Below are 20597 nucleotides of genomic sequence, written 5' to 3' on the forward strand. Positions count from 1 at the left end.
AAGGGAGGCGTGCCTCTGTTTCTCTCCCTCGGTGGGGGACAGGTACCTCCTCGTTGCCATCATCCTCCCACGGTGTGCTGTTGGGGGGACTGACTGTGGCCACGTGACCCCCACGTGTGCCGCCACCACTTTGGGCGGGGGGGATCGCACGCGGGCGTGGGTGCGATCGTGTTGGGCCGGGGCCTGTGAGAAGGGGATCTGTCGCTCTTCTCCGGCGTGCTCCCTCATTCCGGAACCCGATGGACGAGCCTGGAGGCGGCAGAGGTTGTGCCCCAGGCTGTGGTCGCGAACGCTCCTGTGGGCCGTGTGGTTACCCACACCGCAGACCCACCAGCCCACCCCCCGCCCAGTCGTGGACTTGGCGGCTCGTGGAGCGCCTTCGTGGGCCCAAAGGGGAGAGACGATGGGTGGGGGATGACGCACCGTCGGTGAGAAAGCCTTCTCTAGCGATCCGAGAGGCAGCCTTGGGGTACCGGACCCCCAGCCGCTGTCCCTCTCAAGCGTGCAGTGGTCACGGTGGCGACTGCCAGAGAACCTGGGCAGAGACCCTCGCCTTCGCGGGAGGGCTTGCGCCGGCCCAGCGGTGTGGCCGAGCGCCGTTCTTTGCGTACCGCGGGCCGCGCCTCCCCGCTCTGACTCGGGGGAGGGTCCCGCCAGGCCTGCGTCCGGCGCGGGGCCGCGCGTGCGCGTGTGCGTGCGCGTGCGGTGACCCTGGTGGCGACCCCAAGGGGGCGGGGACGCCCGGATGTCGCAGCTTCCCAGTCCCGCAGCCACGAGTAGCCCGTCGCGCCTACCCTCACCGCGAGTCGCAGCCGTTGGCGGTGTGTGGGCACGGTACGGGTCGCCTCGCTCGGGAGCGTTTCCCTGGGGATGGGGTACCGGACCCCCAGCCGCTGTCCCTCTCAAGCGTGCAGTGGTCACGGTGGCGACTGCCAGAGAACCTGGGCAGAGACCCTCGCCTTCGCGGGAGGGCTTGCGCCGGCCCAGCGGTGTGGCCGAGCGCCGTTCTTTGCGTACCGCGGGCCGCGCCTCCCCGCTCTGACTCGGGGGAGGGTCCCGCCAGGCCTGCGTCCGGCGCGGGGCCGCGCGTGCGCGTGTGCGTGCGCGTGCGGTGACCCTGGTGGCGACCCCAAGGGGGCGGGGACGCCCGGATGTCGCAGCTTCCCAGTCCCGCAGCCACGAGTAGCCCGTCGCGCCTACCCTCACCGCGAGTCGCAGCTGTTGGCGGTGTGTGGGCACGGTACGGGTCGCCTCGCTCGGGAGCGTTTCCCTGGGGCGCGAGCCCCGGGGATCGGACTTCGATGACGGCGGATCTGGCGAGGACGGAGAGGTTGAGTTTGGGTGGTCGGGTCCCTCCGTGCCACGTGGGGGGACCGTCGCACGCGGGCCCTGGCGGCGGGGCGGGGCCGGGCCGTGCGAGGCCCCAGGGTGGCTGGGGCCGGCCGGCGTCTCAGGCGTCGTGGGACCGCCCTTGTGTGTGTGGCGGTGGGACCCCGCGCTTGTTTTCCTGTTGGCCCGGTCGTGTCTCGGCCCTTCCTCTCCCAGGGGGAGGCGGGCCCGGCGGAGGTGTGTGTGGGACCCGCGTGGCGGCCGGTGTGCGCGCGGGAGAGTGTTGTCGCGGGGCGGCCGCGGCTCGTGGGTGTTTGGCGGTGGTGGTCCCGAGTCCCGCGACGGGGGCCCCTGGCGGGGGGGCCGAGGAGGCCAGTCTGCGTCCTGGGTGCTGCGGGACCGCCCCTGCGCTGGAGGTCTGGCGGTGAGACCCCGTGTGGAGCCCTGGCGGCCGAATCTCTTCCTGGCCCTTAGGATGGCTCCCGGGACCCCTCGCGTCGGCGCAAAAAAAAAAAAAAAAAAAAAAAAAAAAAAAAAAACTATAAAGAAAACTAAAAAAAGAATTTATGCCTTATCTTCATAGTGACCCTATAAGGGAAATCCTATGAATCCTGTTTCTCCTATGAGGAAACCGCATCAAGGAGATATTAAGAAACTTGCTCAAGGTGACAGATCTAGTAAGTAGGGAAGTATTCAAGCAAGAATCTCCAAGATGATTCCTTAAAAGAAGAACAAAGAGGGTTGACTTCTCCTCCACCGAACTGTGATATTTGAGCCGCAATGGACAAATATATCTACGTACAGAATAGAGAGGCCAGACACAGACACATGGATATGTGGGAGTCTGCCTATGATGGAGGTAGTGTACCAAAGCAATGGGCAAGGATGGGCTATTCAATATGTGGTAGTGGCATTGGCACTATTGTGGGGGGTAGAATTGGAGCTTGACCGCATGCCACTTACATAAATAAATTTGAGGTGCATTAAAGATGGATACAACATAGAATTTTAAGAGAAAATATTGCAGAATGTCTTTATGAACTCAGGGTGGAACAATGTCTTAGAGAACCAAAAGCACCATGATGGGAATGTCGGATATATTTAAATGATTCCAAACTAATGACTCTAATGGTTAATTTCACATGTAGACTGGGCTAAGAGATGCCCAGATAGCTGGTAAAGCATTACTTCTGTGTGTTCTGCATGGCTGTTCCGGGAAGAGATTAGCACTTGCATCAGTAGACGGAGTAAAGATCACCTTCACCACTGCAGCTGGGATCACCCAAACCACTGAGAGCCCAAATGCAACAAAAGAGCAGCGGAAGGGTGAATTTACTCTCTGCTTGAGCAGACGCATCCGTCTTCTCTTGCTTTGGGACATCTGACATGGGCACTCCTGGTTCCCAGGCTTTCAAACCCAGACCCAACCATATTCCCCATTCTCCATCTTGCAGACGGCCCATCTGACATATCGTGGGATTCCTCAGCCTCCATAACCAAATGAATGAGTTCCCCTACTAAGATCTATACATACATCTCCTATGGGTTCTATTACTCTGAAGAACCCTGACTAATACAATGACATCAAAAATTCAAAGAAATTACAGTCTAGGAGAAGTTTGTCATCATACATGAAATAGACAATAAATTAGTATTCTGAATATCACATAACTTCTACATAACAAGAACAAAAAATAGTCAAACCAAAAAAAGTAGGCAGAGCTTTAGAATAAGGAACTCAGAAAAGAGGAAATCCAAATGGCCAATAACTACAAGAAGATGTGCAGGATCCTTAGCAATCAGAGAAGCTATTCTCTGCCCATTTTGATTAGGTCTGACAATATAAAAAAGTGGGTCAAGATATGGAGAAACCAGAACTCTCCCACGCTGCCAATAGAGGTGGAAATTGGAAGGCAAGCTGGCTTTTCCTAAAAAGTTAAAAGTGAACATAAATACAACCCAGAAATCCTATATACAAAGCTGTTCTCTAAAGCATTGTTTGAAATAACAAAGATTTGGAAATGACCCTATTGTCCTTCGTCAGCAGAGTGAATAAAATAAAATAAATTACACAGATCTAGTTGACTTTGTTGAACTGACTAGGAACTATAGATAGGACAGTATTTAGATCTTGTTAACTGAGGCACTGCCCACTGATTATTACATTCATCCCTCCAAAATCCCTGCACTTAAATTCTCCCAACTCCATGGTTCCCAAACTTCCAGACACACAAGTGGACTCACGGGGTAGCTTAAATTTTCAGGGGAAATACAGCAGTGCTTAATGTTTCTTGGACATTGGACAAAGTAGTAGTTTAAAGTAGTTCACAGTTTCAATATTAGATCATGCTACATTCCTTTAGATGTCATCAAACTTTGCAAAACTGGGTTTCCCACAGGTTTTGTGATAAAAAAGCAAGTACTGTGTGAAAATCAGTGTGGATTGATCTTCCCCAAAATCCAGAAGTTGTGCAGTGTCCACCAGGAGCACACATACATTCCATTAGTAAGAAATTGTGATTATTTAAGGATGAAATAAATTATTTTTCTTTCAATTTATGTGTTTTCTTTTTTCAAATAGCTCCTAAGTTGTTAGGACATAATTATGAAGTTGATTTGGACCTAGCTACTTAAAAAACAGGACTGTTGGACATTTCTTTTGGATTAGAGGCACTGCAAAAAAAAATTACCAAAACCCAGGGGACCAGAAACAAGAGAGTTTTAGAACCTCTTTGTAGAGGTAAAAAAATGGACTCAGAGAAGTTAACTAACCTGTCCAAGGTGATAAAACTGGGATTTGAATCAATATGTATTGATATGTATCTGATTCCAAAGTCTGTGTTCTTTCTACCACCCTATATTGCCTCCTGCCTGTCAGACAACAAACCATCTCTATCAGTACAAACAGAGGGTCAGACTTGGTCACTGCCCCATCAAGGGATTCGGAAATGTAGTCAAGTCTTCTGTGGGGGCTACAGTAACCCTTCCAGCATGATATTACCCACCCCAAATATCTATAATCCTCCAGTAACCTCCATTCTGCCTCCCCAACTGATGTTCTCTGTCTGGCTCATAACATACACCAAACTCAGGTCCCTAAGGACAAAGACCACCCCTTACACAAAATAACTCGGCTTATAATATATAGAGACATGATGTCAATTCAGGCCAGTCTGTGATGAAGGCTAGACATGGGATGTGGGAAATTCAGTAATGAAGAGGACCCCATGAAAGGAGAACTGGTGGGGTTTCCTAATAACCAAGGGGAATCTTTCTGACTGTACACTTTGGGAAATTCTCAGACTTAGAATGACTGGAATAAGACGTGATGTTAGAATTACTTCTAAAGGATGTAGTGAACATTACAGAAGTCTTTCCTTCACCATAAATGAATTCAGCTTCTTCAAAACAAAAAAGTAGGCAAAAGAAAATCCTGATAGCAAAATTATTGAATTTGTTACCTAATGTCACACACAAAGAACAGTGGCTACATGTCTAATTTAATCATGATTTACATCAAGAGAAAAAAAGGCCAAAAATAATCAAATGCAAATGATAAAAAAAACACCAGCTATTATACTGAAGGGAAGATGGGGACTTTTCACATGCATTACTATATCCCTCAAGGCCTTCTCCTCTGTAGGTGCTTAACGATTATGAGTGGGTTTGAATTGAACCAAATTATTGGACACCAAACTAAATACCGCAGTGAATTTGAAAATACTACCATGAGCTAAAACAAAACTCTCTAAACAAGACTTTTCTGTTTTTCTAAACCAACCACCATTAACAGATGAATTTTATGGTATGTAAATTAAACCCCAATAAAGCTGTTTTTTATAAAAACGCTATTAATATCTTCGAGGCTCTCTTAAAAATTGCACAGATGATAGTTTAAAATTCTCTCTTTATCTTGTAAAAATTTACTTATTTTCCATTCACATTTCTTTTCATAGTTTTTAATTTCTCCAAGATACATAAGTGACACATGTATTCATAAGCATGCTTACAAAAAATTCAATAACGCAGGAGAATTGAGAAGGCAGTTTGACTAAATAATTAGAAGCATAGGTTTCGGTGACAGACTGGATTTAAAACTTGGCTCTACCACTTACTAACATGTTACTTAAAACCTTTGTGCCTCACTTTGCTCATCTATAAAATGGAGATGATGATAATAATAATTTCATGAGTGCTTACCACGTGTCAAGGGCTTATCTAATAAGCTTTTTAATATATATATATATATTTATTTATTTATTTATTTATTTATTTACTTATTTGGCTGCACCAGGTCTTAGCTGCGGCATGCGGGATCTAGTTCCCCGACAAGGGATGGAACGCAGCTCCCTGCATTGGGAGCGCAGAGTCTTAACCACTGGACCACCGGGGAAGACCCTGTTCTAATGAGCTAACGTGTATACCTCAATTAACCCTCATGGTAACCCCATTACTTAGGTACCACTTTTATTTACATTTTGCAGATGAAAAAACTGAGGCACAGAGCATTTAAATAACTTGTTTAAAGCTCACAGTCACACAGCTAGTCTGTAAGGTGAGATATGAACTCTGAAATGTCTGTAGACTAGAAGAGCCTACACTCTTAACCACTGGTATCTTCCTCCTGGGGTAGTAATGAGTACATGAAGTGAAACAGGTAAAGCTTTAGGAGAGGGTCTGCCACATGCAATAAATGTTAGCTTTTATTACCTGTTATAAAGTAAAAAGTGAAAATCTCCCTTTATCTGTATTCCACTGCCCTCCCCTCCTCAAAAGAAATCACTATTACACATATTTTATATTTAAATATATATTTATTTATGTAAATGGAATAATACTAAACATTTTGTTTAGCTATTTGCTTTTAACTTACCCATATGTCTCTGGATACTTGAAACATTTACATGAGAGTGCACAAGGATCATTTAATTTAGGATAAAGATGATGGTTTAATTCAGTGGAGAAGATGAATGTGAGAAATGACAAGATAAGAAAAAGGGCTTTAAGTTTCCAGGGCAACAAATTGTGGAGGAACTAATAGAAGATCTAGTGAGTAAAGTTTGTTAAATATATTCTTCTAGTGCTGTCTCCGAGCTCATAGGTGTCTAGAGTTGACCTGGGTGATTAACTTCTGTCCTTCCTGGTAGACAGGGGAGGGGGGATAACTTTATAAATTTATGCCCTTCTTTTAGGCAAATAGGGAAAGGGCAGAGAGCTTTTCTTATCTCTGTTTTTTCTCACTTGCCTTCAGCTCAAAACAAGCCTTATGCCAAAGTGGCATATTTTGGGGTGGCATATTCTGCTCCCCTTTCACTGTTGATGACAGGGAAAAAATTCATGCCTAGCTCACTGTAGACTGCTGCTGTACTCTAGCTTCCCAGGGGGTGACTCTGAAAGACAGGAATGAGGGATGATCATTCCAGTAAGCAGAACATTGAGCAGTACATTTGGTATTGATGCTGCTGCTGATAAGCAGTCATCAACTCAGCCTGGAGGGGGAAGTGATCGTAAGTAAGAATATACATAAATTCCTGGGAAATCACAAGTCACTTGACTGGTTCATCAAGGGTCTGGAACAAACAAGATAGAAATATTATAAGACCAAGGACAAGGAGGTCTGGGAAAGTAATGCCTGAATGAACTTACACAAGTAAGCACAAAATGTGTGGATCTTTGCGTCTTATTCACATCAATGCCTGAAGGAGAACATCTACCTAGGAGGAAGCACTGAACACCTGTGTGGATGTAATCATGCATATAATGGAGGTCAGCCTGCCTCTCTCCTCAGTTACCCCATGAACATAGTGGGCCTATGAACAACATGGCATAGTAATGGACATGGAAGGTATTCATGAGCCCAACTATAGTTCACCTAGCTGCTGCCACTGCTACTACAGATTTGACTTGTCAGTATTAAGGACTGAATCTGAGCCCTCAATATGGTACCATTCCTCAAGGGGGCCAACCGGTTACGTGAGACAATATATCTGATTAAATCAGATATTGCAGGTATGAGTTTGCCTTCATTACCCTCAGTGCATCAGCCAGCAACACCAGGCTGTGCTAAATATTCCTCCTCCATATTCCTCAATATCTCAGCAAAACCTTATCACTAACCATACTGCATTCTAATTTTCTGTGTATATTTCAACCAAGCTGCCAATTTCTTGATGGCAGAGTCTAGGTGTTATTTTTCATGAGTTTCCTAGCCCTATTACAGGGCCAGACCATACACCACATGCTTTATAAATATTTGGTAAGTAAACGAATAAGTTAAAAAAACTCATGCAGACACCCAAATGAGGGGTACTAAGAGCTATAACTGGGGCAGTGGCAGTGGGTTTAGAGAATCTTCTGTCCTTTGTCCATTAGTGCATGCACGCCCCTGTCAGAGTCACCACAGCAAGATTAGATAGTCTAAATGTAAAATAGATAGTTAGTGGGAAGCAGCTGCATAGCACAGAGAGATCAGCTCGGTGCTTTGTGACCATCTAGAGGGGTGGGATAGGGAGGGTGGGAGGGAGATGCAAGAGACAGAGGATATGGGGATATATGTATACATATAGCTGATTCACTTTGTTATACAGCAGAAACCAACACAACATTGTAAAGCAATTATACTCCAATAAAAATGTTAAAAAAAAAAAAAAAGACTAGGTGGCCTTTCAAAACCATACTAGGATCAGGGTAGAAGGAGAATCAGACCAGACAGTAATTTGGTTGGTGAAACTATTTTATTATTTATTCATTATTAATCACCATGATTATCAAAATGACACAAAAGCCTACTATTAAAAATCTGTCATGGGTCTGATACTATACACAGAAAATCCTAAAGATGCCACCAGAAAACTACTAGAGCTAATCAATGAATTTGGTAAAGTAGCAGGATGCAAAACTAATACACAGAAATCTCTTGCATTCCTATACACTAACAATGAAAAATCAGAAAGACAAATTAAGGAAACACTCCCATTTACCACTGCAGCAAAAAGAATAAAATACCTAGGAATAAACCTACCTAAGGAGGCAAAAGACCTGTATGCAGAAAACTATGACACTGATGAAAGAAATCAAAGATGATACAAACAGATGGAAAGATATATCATGTTCTTGGATAGGAAGAATCAACACTGTGAAAATGACTATACTACCCAAAGCAATCTACAGATTCAATGCAATCCCTATTAATTTACCAATGGCATTTTTCACAGAACTAGAACAAAAAATTTCACAATTTGTATGGAAACACAAAAGACCCCAAATAGCTAAAGCAATCTTGAGAAAGAAAAATGGAGCTGGAGGAATCAGGCTCCCTGACTTCAGAATAAACTACAAAGCTACAGTAATCAAGACAGAATGGTACTGGCACAAAAACAGAAATAAGATCAATGGAACAGGATAGAAAGCCCAGAGATAAACCCATGCACATATGGTCCCCTTATCTTTGACAAAGGAGGCAAGAATATACAATGGAAAAAGACAGCCTCTTCAATAAGTGTTGCTGGGAAAACTGGACAGCTATATGTACAAGAATGAAATTAGAACACTCCCTAACACCATACACAAAAATAAACTCAAAATGGATTAAAGACCTAAATGTAAGGCCAGACACTATAAAACTCTTAGAGGAAAATATAGGCAGAACACTCTATGACAAATCACAGCAAGTTCCTTTTTGACCCACTTCCTAGAGTAATGGAAATAAAATAAAAAATAAAAAAATTGGACCCAATGAAACTTAAAAGCTTTTGCACAGCAAAAGAAACCATAAACAAGGGCCTTCCCTGGTGGCACAGTAGTTAAGAATCCGCCTGCCAATTCAGGGGACACGGGTTCGAGACCTGGGTCAGGAGGATCCCACATGCCGCGGAGCAACTGAGCCCGTGAGCCACAGCTGCTGAGCCTGCGCTCTAGAGCCCATGAAACACAACTGCTGAAGCCCATGAGCCACGACTACTAAAGCCCATGTGCCTGGAGCCTGAGCTCCGCAACAAGGGAAGCCACCACAATCAGAAGCCTGAGCACCGCAACGGGGAGTGGCCTCCGCTCGCCGCGACTGGAGAGGGCCCGTGCGCAGCAGCGAAGACCCAACACAGCCAAAAATAAATAAATAAATTTATTAAAAAAAAAATAAAAGAAACCATAAACAAGACAAAAAGACAACCCTCAGAATGGGAGAAAATATTTGCAAATGAAGCAACTGATAAAGGATTAATCTCCAAAATATACAATCAGCTCATGCAGCTCAATATCAAAAAAAACAAACAACCCAATCCAAAAATCGGCAGAAGACCTAAACAGACATTTCTCCAAAGAAGATATACAGATTGCCAACAAACACATGAAAAGATGCTCAACATCACTAATCATTAGAGAAATGCAAATCAAAACCACAATGAGGTATCACCTCACACCGGTCATAATGGCCATCATCAAAAAATCTACAAACAATAAATGCTGGAGAGGGTGTGGAGAAAAGGGAACCCTCTTGCATTGTTGATGGGAATGTAAATTGATACAGCCACTATGGAGAACAGTATGGAGGGTCCTTAAAAAACTAAAAATAAAACTACCATATGACCCAGCAATCCCACTACTGCCCATATACCCTGAGAAAACCATAATTCAAAAAGTTACACATACCACAATGTTCATTGCAGCATTATTTACAATAGCCAAGATATGGAAGCAACCTAAGTGTGCATCAACAGATGAATGGATAAAGATGTGGCACATATATACAGTGGAATATTAGCCATAAAAAGGAACGAAACTGAGTTATTTGTAGTGAGGTGGTTGGACCTAGTATCTGTCATACAGAGTGAAGTAAGTCAGAAAGAGAAAAATACCGTATGCTAATACACATATATGGAATCTAAAACAATGGTACTGATAAACCTAGTGGCAAGGCAGGAATAAGGACGCAGACATAGAGAACGGACTTGAGGACACAGGGCCGGAAGGCGAAGCTGGGATGAAGTGAGAGCATGGCATCGACATATATACACTACCAAATGTAAAGTGGATAGCTAGAGGGAAGCTGCTGCCTAGCACAGGGAGATCAGCTGGATGCTTTGTGATGACCTAGAGGGGTGGGATAGGGAGGGTGTGAGGGAGGCTCAAGAGGGAGGGGATATGGGGATATATGTATACATATAGCTGATTCACTTTGTTGTACAGCAGAAACTAACACAACATTGTAAAGCAATTATACTCCAGTAAAGATATAAAAATAAAAAATCTGTCATATGTTTCTATAGCACTAGCACCTAGCAGAGTGCCTGGCATGAGACAAACACTCTATATATGTCTGTAGAATGAATGACTCAACGTCCAAATTAATGAATGAAAGGCAGCATGGAATATTGAAAGTACTATGGGCTTCACAGACAGGTGGACCTGGATTTTATTCCCAGCTCTACCATTTAATATCCATGTAACTTTGAAGCTAAAATATAAATAATAATACCTTCTGAATTACTTGGTTGAAAGCATCAGAAAACCATCCCAAACAATCACAGTAAAAAACAAACAAACAAATACACGGGGAATTTCATTGGCTTGCATAATTGGGAAATTCAAGTAGTGGAAATCTCTTCAGCTGTTTGCACCCAAGGAATCAAATGATATGACTGAAAATCTGAAGACTAACCTCTGCTTAGTTTTATTCTCAGACAACTTTTCTCCACGTGGTAGCAAGATGGCTGCTAGATGCTCCAAGCTTCCATGGTTTATATAGCTCATGTTCCAAAAAAAGAACAACAACAAAAATGTTCCCTTTCTCAGCAGTTGTCTGCATCAAACCCAGAAAAGGTTCTCACTGGTACTTCTGGGATACCTGCCCATTCGACTAATCATTGTATCCAAACCTTGGAAAAGGGTGTGGAGGCCAGTGAAAGCACATGAAGAATTACTTAAGTTTGGGGAGAGACAGTTCAAAGGAAAAATTTCCAAGCAGACAGAGAGTAACATATTTGCACTATAATTATCTTTCAGCATTGATGTGATGATTAACAGCAAAATCCCATGTAAAGCACTTACTAAATAGTAATAAACACTCAACAAATAGCAGCTTTATTAATAACAAAGCTTTTAGGGGAATGGAGTTCAATGTAATTACAAGAATTACACACTCAATTTGAATTTTCTCCTTATTTGAATACAACAAAAACCCACTTATTTTTAAATGTTGAATTTTGTGTGTCATACTGCCCTAATTTAAAAAACAGAAAATTATTGGTATCATTGAAAACTAAGGAAGAGAACCTGGTGGTTAAAAATTCTGAATATTTAGAGTTAGGCCATTTGATATCATTATCAAATTGGCTCATATAGTCAGCTTTCCTCTCTTGCTTATTTGCTGATTTAAAGAAAGAAAAGAAAGGACTCCAAATGCAATTTGGTATACAGAATTGGACCCTGGAACAGAAAAGAACATTACTGCAAAAACTGATGAAATCTAAATAAAGTCTGTAAGTTAGTTAAGTGATATTCCAATGTTAATTTCATTTTGATAAATGAATCATGGTTATATAAGATGTTAATATTAGAGGAAGCTGAGTAAAGGGTATTTAGGAACTCCTTGTTTCATCTTTGAAAACTTTCTACAAATCTAAAATTATTTTAAACTAAAAAGTTTTTTTAAGGCAAATATGAAAAGAGAAAAGTACTTGGAGGACACTCAAAGTGGAGCATACAGCAAAAAAAGATAAGTTCCTGCTCTCAAGAACCTTGTAGTCCTATTGAGGCAGGAAATGACCTTGAAATAATTTATGAAACAATATTTCATCCCATGATACAGGCAGTGTTACACAGTGATGAAGTCGACAGACTGCCTGTTTCTGCCACTTAATAGCTGCGTGATACTGGGTAAGTTACTTAAACTCTACACCTCAGTTTCTTCATCAATAAAAGGGGATGATAATAATAGTACCTACCACAGAGTTGTTTTGAGGATTTAACAATATGTAAAACACTTAGAGCTGAGTACATGGTAAACTTTATAATAATGTTTGCTATTATGATTATATGATAAAGTACAAAAATAAACAGCACTTCCAAACTGGAAAGCCAGAAGTAAAACTGTCACTATTTGCAGATAACATGATACTATACATAGAAAATCCTAAAGACATTGCTAAAAAACTACTAGAGCTCATCAGTGAATTCAGTAAATTGCAGGATACAAAATTAATATATAGAAATCTGTTGCATATCTATACACTAATAATGAACTATCAGAAAGAGAAATTAAGGAAATAATCCAATTTACAATTGCATTGAAAAGAATAAAATACCTAGGAATAAACCTACCTAAGGAGGCAAAAGACCTATACTCAGAAAACTGTAAGACACTGATGAAAGAAACTGAAGATGACAAAAACAGATGGAAAGATTTACCATGTTCTTGTATTGGAAGACTTAATATTCTTAAAATGACCATACTACCCAAGGTAATCTACAGATTTAATGCAATTCCTATCAAAATACCCTTTACACTTTACATAGAGCTAGAACAAATAATCCTAAAACTTATATGGAACCACAAAAGACCCTGAATTCCAAAAGCTATCTTGAGGAAAACAAACAAACAAAAACCAAAACTGGAGATATCATGCTCCCTGACTTCAGATTATACTACAAAGTTACAGTATTCAAAATTTTGTACAGAATACAAAAGTGTACAGTATTCAATACAGTACTGGCACAAAAATAGACACATAGATCAATGGAGCAGAATAGAAGGCCCAGAAATAAACTCACATACTAATGGTCCATTAATCTGTGACAAAGGGGGTAATAATATACAATGGAGAAAAGAGAGTCTCTTCAATAAGTGGTGCTGGGGAAACTGGACAGCAACATGTAAAAGAATGAAATTAGAACATTCTCTAACACCATATACAAAAATAAACTCAAAATGGATTAAAGCCCTAAATGTAAGACCTGAATCCCTAAAACTGCTGGTTGAAAACATAGATGGAACACTCTTTGATATAAATTGTAGAAATATGTTCCTGGATCTGTCTCCTAAAGCAAAGGAAACAAAAGCAAAAATAAACAAATAGGACCTAATTAAACTTACAAGTTTTTGCACAGCAAAGGAAACCATCAACAAAATGAAAAGACAACTTACGGAATGGGAGAAAATATTTGCAAATAATATGACTGATAAGGGGTTAATATCCAAAACATTGAAACAGCTCTTACAACTCAACATCAAAAGAACAAACAACCATGTCAAACAATGGGTAGAAGACCTGAATAGACACTTCTCCAAAGGAGACATACAGATGGCCAACAGGCATATGAAAAGATGCTTAACATCACTAATTATCAGAGAAATGTAAATCAAAACCACAATGAGGTATCACCTCACACCTGTCACAATGGCTATCATCAAAAAATCTACAGATAACAAATGTTGGAAGGATGTGGAGAAAAGGGAATCCTTATACACTGTTGGTGGGAATGTAAAGTGATGCAGTCACTATGGCAAACAGTATGGAGGTTCCTCAAAAAACTAAAAGTAGAAATACTCTTGGTTAGATATGTGGAAAAAAATGAAAACACTAATTCGAAAATATACTTGCACCCCAATGTTCACAGCAGCGCTATTTATGATAGCCAAGACATGGAAGCAACCCAAGAGCCCATCAACAGATGACTGGATTAAGAAGACATGTTATATACACATGGAATATTACTTTATATGTAATGGAATATTACTCAGCCATAAAAAAGAATTAAATACTGCCATTTGCAGCAACTTGGATGGACCTAGAGAATACTACGCTCAGTGAAATAAGTCAGACAAAGACAAATACTGTATGTTATCTCTTATATGTGGAATCTAAAAAATAATACAAATGAATGTATACACAAAACTGAAACATATTCATAGATATAAAAAACAAACTTGTGGTTACCAAAGAGGAAAGGGAAGGGAGGAGGGACAAATTAGGAGTATGGGATTACCAGATACAAACTACTATATATAAAATAGATAAGCAACAAGGATATACTATATAGCACAGGGAATTATAGCCATTATCTTGTAATAACCTACAATGGAGCATAATCGGCAAAAATATTGAATTATTATGCTGTACACCTGAAACTAACACTAACTTGATTTAATATTGTAAATCAAGTATACTTCAATTTTTAAAAAAAATAGATAGCATTATCCTTTGTTTCCAGGATGTAGAAATGACCAGTTTTGCTACTAATGTTGCTTTAAAAAGTGTTTTGATTTAAGAAGTCTTTAGTTTCTTTGAGTAGTATAACTTTGTGAGAGCTTCCTTTAGACATAAGTAATTTGGGGTTCTTTTCCACTGCACACATTTATTAAAAGGGGGTTTCACTGCTTTCATGTCTACCAGTTGTGAATGAGGTTCCTGTTTGGCTGCACTTTTTCCAGCATTTGTTAGTTGTGTATGTGAGAGAGAGTCAGGCAGGGAAGGAGGATTAGATATAAGGGTTTAAAATATAGTACTGTATTTATGTTTATCAAAATTTTCATTTTGCCTCTATTTTTTCATGGGAAATCTTCTAAATTACTCTTCATTATAATTAGTTATAGGTTCTTAGTAGTCTTATGTCTTAGTTCTTACTTTAATCTAGCTTTATAGTTTTCTTTCTATAATAGAGACCTTTGAATTTTGCAAGCTTTGTTATCATTTGTCACTTAGTTATATATTATAATAGAAATGATATATAACTAGGCTATAATATATAATTTTCCTTACTTATACATGTTCTTTTCCTTGACCTTTATTTTGTGTTCTATTCCTTGATAACTATTTGGATTCTGTGACTTCTTTTTGATCTTGAGTCTTTTAATGATTTTAAATGATACTTGTTACCTTTTAAAATCTGTGTTCCTCTTTGATACATTAAAGAAAATCTTATGCCCTTAGAAAACACACACACACAATAAAAAGTCCCAATAACTGTTTTGTCTCTAAAACAATCCAGTTGTTTTCAATGTCAATCAAAATATGGGAGAAGAGGGGACAGAGTAGAGTAAATATTCCCAGAGTGATTGATTGCCGTGGCAGTTATAGATACAATCTGAAGTAAATTATTAGCTTCTCCCTCTTTTTTTAAAACCACAAAAAGCAATATAGACATGAATATGAATTACTTCTACAAAGTGTAGGTCATGTAATCAGATGTAGCTGAGGAGCTAAGTTTTTGTTTTACCAGTAGGCATAGAGTTCCCCTAGAAAAATAACTGCCTTTGTTGAGAAAAATACCTTGATGAGTTGTTTGGTAATAGAAAGGGAGTGCTTGCATGATAAGGATTACTAATAGGTCCCTAATTAAAAACAATAATAAAGCAAAAGTTTAGGGAAGGAAACCAGTAGAAATAGAAAAAGCCCAGCAGCAGGGCAGGAGGCAGATCTAGATGGTGACAGCTTTTTTTTTTTTTTTTTAGAACAGGGAAGCTTATCACTAAATTTTAAATTATCTATGGTACCGTGCTGGGTAAGGAGAATTACTTTCTCCTTCCCTTACCCCTTACTCTTCAGTCAAATCTGTTACACAGAACTGCTGCTTGCAAGTCCATCTGGAGGAGGTCAAGCACACAAAGTTATATCCTACTTCAGGGTTGGGCTGAGACAAGGACAATCGCTTCCCTTCCTTCCTGAGGTATAACTTGTAAAAATTGGCACTGATGGAAAAAAATGTCTAGCTCCATTCAGAAGTTTCCCTGCCCTTCCTCTTGCAAGCAAGGGAGGTGGGCTTGGTTACGCACAGTCTAGATCATTGCAGGTTATGGTTGGAGAGGAAAGAAAGGGATAGACAGAAAGGAAGAGTAAATGGTTTTGTTTTCACTTTCTCCCTTTGGTGGTAGAGGAAGGAATCTTCAAAAAGAATGGAACCTAAGCAGAGACTGTGGTCACTCAGCTCATCCTGTCTTTCACTTTCTTCTCACTTCCCTTCCCTCTGTGCGCTACTTCTTCCTCCTGTTTCCCAATTCTAGAACTTTCCATCAGCTGATGCATGGGGCTGCAGGTTGAGGGGGGCGCTGCAATGAGAGGCAACATTGCTGCAGCAGCTCACACTCCACTCAGAACAGGCTTAAATGTCACTTTGTTCTGTCACTTCTCACCCAGATGGAATGGGAGGGCTGTATGTATCGTCAGCTGCATCCATTAAGGTATTTCACTGCCTTCCTTTCCTCTGTATAAACCCATCTTCTCCTGAATGTGAACTGTTTCCATGCATTTAAAAATTAAATTTGTGTCACTAGTCCTAACATCTGACTTACTCTATTCCAATCTTTGTGCCTTTTTCTTCTTTGTGCCTTTCTGGTTTTTTGCTCATATTCTCCACACAAAAATTTTATTGATAAATACCACAAATGCTTTTCTTGTTTAAAAAGTAAGTAACATCTATGATAAGATTACTTGGTTACTGTAATACACCACATTGTAATATTTAAAGTAGTTACTTCCTTGTGTCTCAGAAGACATTGGCATTATCAGCATCAGTAAAACTTCTAGAACAAAACTATTTAAACCTCCTGTTTTTCTTTTATACTTAATCTGATCACCATGCTATGTTTATAGAGGTGAAAGAAAAAGGGCATTACAATATATAAAACCCCTAACATATAACGACAATGACAACAATACTAGCTAGCATTTATAGAACTCTTATCACACCATAAATACTCCATGAATACTGCTACGTCTTTTATACACTTAATCCTCTCATTTAATTGCCAACACAATCCAAAGAAAAAGGTACTATCTCCATTTTTAGATAAGGAATCTGAAGCACAGAGAGGTTAAGTACTTTGTCACTATGACACAAAAGGAAACTGACTCCTTTAACATGAAAACAAGTTCAGTCAGTGTGATCAGAACACCAAAGCAGAAAATCACAGTACAGCAGGGGAAAATTAAAGGTATAAAAAGGAAAGCTATCAAAAATAAAGCATGAAGATCAGTGACCTAAATATAAGAACTAAAACCATAAAACTCTTAGAAGAAAACATAGGCATAAATAATCATGACTTTGGACTTCATGGTAGATTCTTAGATACAACACCAAAAGCATGAACAACCAAAGAAAAAATAGATAAATTGGACTTCATCAAAACTAGGAACTTTGTACATCAAAGTACATTATCAAAAGAGTGAAAAGACGACCTACAGAAAGGGAGAAAATACTTGCAAATCATATATCTGATAAGGGCTTAGCAACCGGAATATATAAGGAATTCTTACAACTCAACAGCAAAATGACAAACAACCCAATTTCTTAAAATGGGTAGAAGACTTGAATAGACATTTATCCAAAGATTTACAAATGGATAACAAGCACATGAAAAGATGCTCAACATGAGTCACTACTCACTAGAAATACAAATTAAAACCATAATGAGACACTACTTCACACCTACTAGGATGGTTATAATTTTAAAAAATTTAACACAACATAACAAATGTTGATAAGAACATGTAGAAATAGAAATCCTCATACATTGCTGGTGGGAATTTAAAATAGTATAGCCTCGGAAGGAACTTCAAGAAGGCAGAGGCTTAAGACATGGAGATCACCTTCCTTCCCACAAATACCTCAAAAATACATCTACATGTGAAACAACTCCTACAGAACACCTACTGAACGCTGGCAGAAGACCTCAGACTTCCCAAAAGGCAAGAAACTACCCATGTACCTGGGTAGGGCAAAAGAAAAAAGCAAAAACAGAGACAAAAGAATAGGGATGGGACCTGCACTTCTGGGATGGAGATGTGAAGGAGGAAAAGTTTCCACACACTAGGAAGGCCCTTCACTGGTGGAGATGGGGGGTGGGTGGTGGTGGGGAAGCTTGGGAGCCACGGAGGAGAGTGCAGCAACAGTCTGCTCCCCCGCCAGGGTGGGTGGGGCCTGGGAGCTGAGGCTCTGGCTTCGGAGGTCAGATCCCAGGGAGAGGACTGGGGTTGGCCGCATGGATACAGCCTGAAGGGGACTAGTGCGCCACAGCTAGCCGGGAGGGAGTCCGGGAAAAATTCTGGATCTGCCTAAGAGGCAAGAGACCATTGTTTCAGGGTGCGCGCAGAGAGGAGATTCAGAGCACCGCCTAAATGAGTTTCAGAGGCAGGCGCGAGCCATGGCTATCAGCGTGGACACCAGAGACTGGCAAAAAATGCTAACGCTGCTGCTGCAGCCACCAAGAAGCCTGTGTGCAAGCACAGGTCACTATCCACACCTCCCCTCCCGGCAGCCTGTGCAGCCAGCCACTGTCAGGGTCCAGTGATCCAGGCACCACTTCCCCGGGAGAACACACAGCATGCCTGTTGCAACTTCATGCAGGCCTCTGCCGCCGCAGGCTCACCCCGCATTCAGTACCCCTCCCTCCACCTGGCCTGAGTGAGCCAGAGCCCCCGAATCAGCTGCTACTTTAACCTCACCCTCTCTGGGTGGGGAACAGATGCCCTCAGGTGACCTACACACAGAGGCGGGGCCAAATCCAAAGCTGAACCCCAGGAGCTGTGCAAACAGAGAAGAGAAAGGGAAATTTCTCCGTGTAGCCTCAGGAGAAGCAGATTATATTTCCACAAGCAACTTGATGTATCCTGCATCTGTGGAATACCTCAATAGACAATGAATCATCCCCAAACTGAGACAGTGGACTTTGGAAGAAAATGTAGACTTGGAGTTTGCTGACTGCAACTGATTTGTTTCCGGTTTTATGTTTATCTTAGTTTAGTATTTAGAACTTATTATCATTGGTAGATTTGTTTACTGGTTTGGTTGCTGTCTTCTTTTTTTTTTTTATTATTTTAATAGTATTTTTAATTTTTTTATCTTAATAACTTTATTTTCTTTCTTTATTTTTTTTCTCCCTTTTCTTCTGAACTGTGTGGCTGACAGGGACTTGGTGCTCCAGCCGGGTGTCAAGCCTGAGCCTCAGAGTTGGAAGAGCAGAGTTCAGGACATTGGATAACCAGAGACCTCCTGGCCCCACATAATATCAATCAGTAACACCTCTCTCAGAGATATACGTCTCAATGCTAAGACCCAGCTCCACTCCAACCAGAAAGCTCCAGTGCTGGACACCCCATGACAAACAACTAACAAGACAGGAACACAACCCCACCAATTAGCAGAGAGGCCGCCTAAAATCATAACAAGTGCACAGACACCCCAAAAGACACCACCAGACTTGGTCCTGCCTACCAGAAAGACAAGTTCCGGCCTCATCCCCCAGAACACAGGCGCTAGTCCCCTCCACCAGGAAGCCTACACAACGCACTGAACCAACCTTAGCCACTGGGGGCAGACACCAAAAACAATGGGAACTACGAACCTGAAGCCTGTGACAAGGAGACCCCAAACACAGTAAGTTAAGCAAAATGAGAAGACAGAGAAATACACAGCAGATGAAGGAGCTAGGTAAAAACGCACCAGACCAAACGAAGAGGAACTAGGCAATCTACCTGAAAATGAATTCAGAGTAATGGTAGTAAAGATGATACAAAACCTTGGAAATAGAATGGAAAAATACAAGAAACGTTTAACAAGGACCTAGAAGAACTAAAGAGCAAACAAACTATGATAAACAACACAATAAGTGAAATTAAAAATTCTCTAGAAGGAATCAATAGCAGAATAACTGAGGCAGAAGAACAGACAAGTGACTTGGAAGATAAAATACTGGAAATAACTACCACAGACCAGAATAAAGAAAAAAAGAATGAAAAGAATAGAGGACAGTCTCAGAGACCTCTGAGACAACATTAAACACACCAACATTCTAATTATAGGAGTCCCCAGAGGAAGAGAAAAAGAAAGAGTCTGAGAAAATATTTGAAGAGATTACAGTTGAAAACTTCCCTAATATGAGAAAGGAAATAGTCAAGTTCAGGAAGTGCAGAGAGTCCCATACAGCATAAATCCAAGAAGAAACACACCAAGACACATATTAATCAAACTATCAAAAATTAAATACAAAGAAAAAAAATTAAAAGCAGCAAGGGAAAAGCAGCAAATAACATATAAGGGAATCCCCATAAGGTTAACAGCTGATCTTTCAGCAGAAACTCTGCAAGCCAGAAGGGAGTGGCAGGACATCTTTAAAGTGATGAAAGGGAAAAACCTACAACCAAGATCACTCTAACCAGCAAGGATCTCATTCAGATTCGACAGAGAAATTAAAATCTTTACAAACAAGTAAAAGCTAAGAGAATTCGGCACCACTAAACCAGCTTTACAACAAGTGCAAAAGGAACTTCTCTAGGCAG

This window comes from Neophocaena asiaeorientalis, unplaced genomic scaffold (genome assembly GCF_003031525.2).
Source record: "Neophocaena asiaeorientalis asiaeorientalis breed wild unplaced genomic scaffold, Neophocaena_asiaeorientalis_V1.1 scaffold601, whole genome shotgun sequence".
NCBI lineage: Eukaryota > Metazoa > Chordata > Mammalia > Artiodactyla > Phocoenidae > Neophocaena > Neophocaena asiaeorientalis.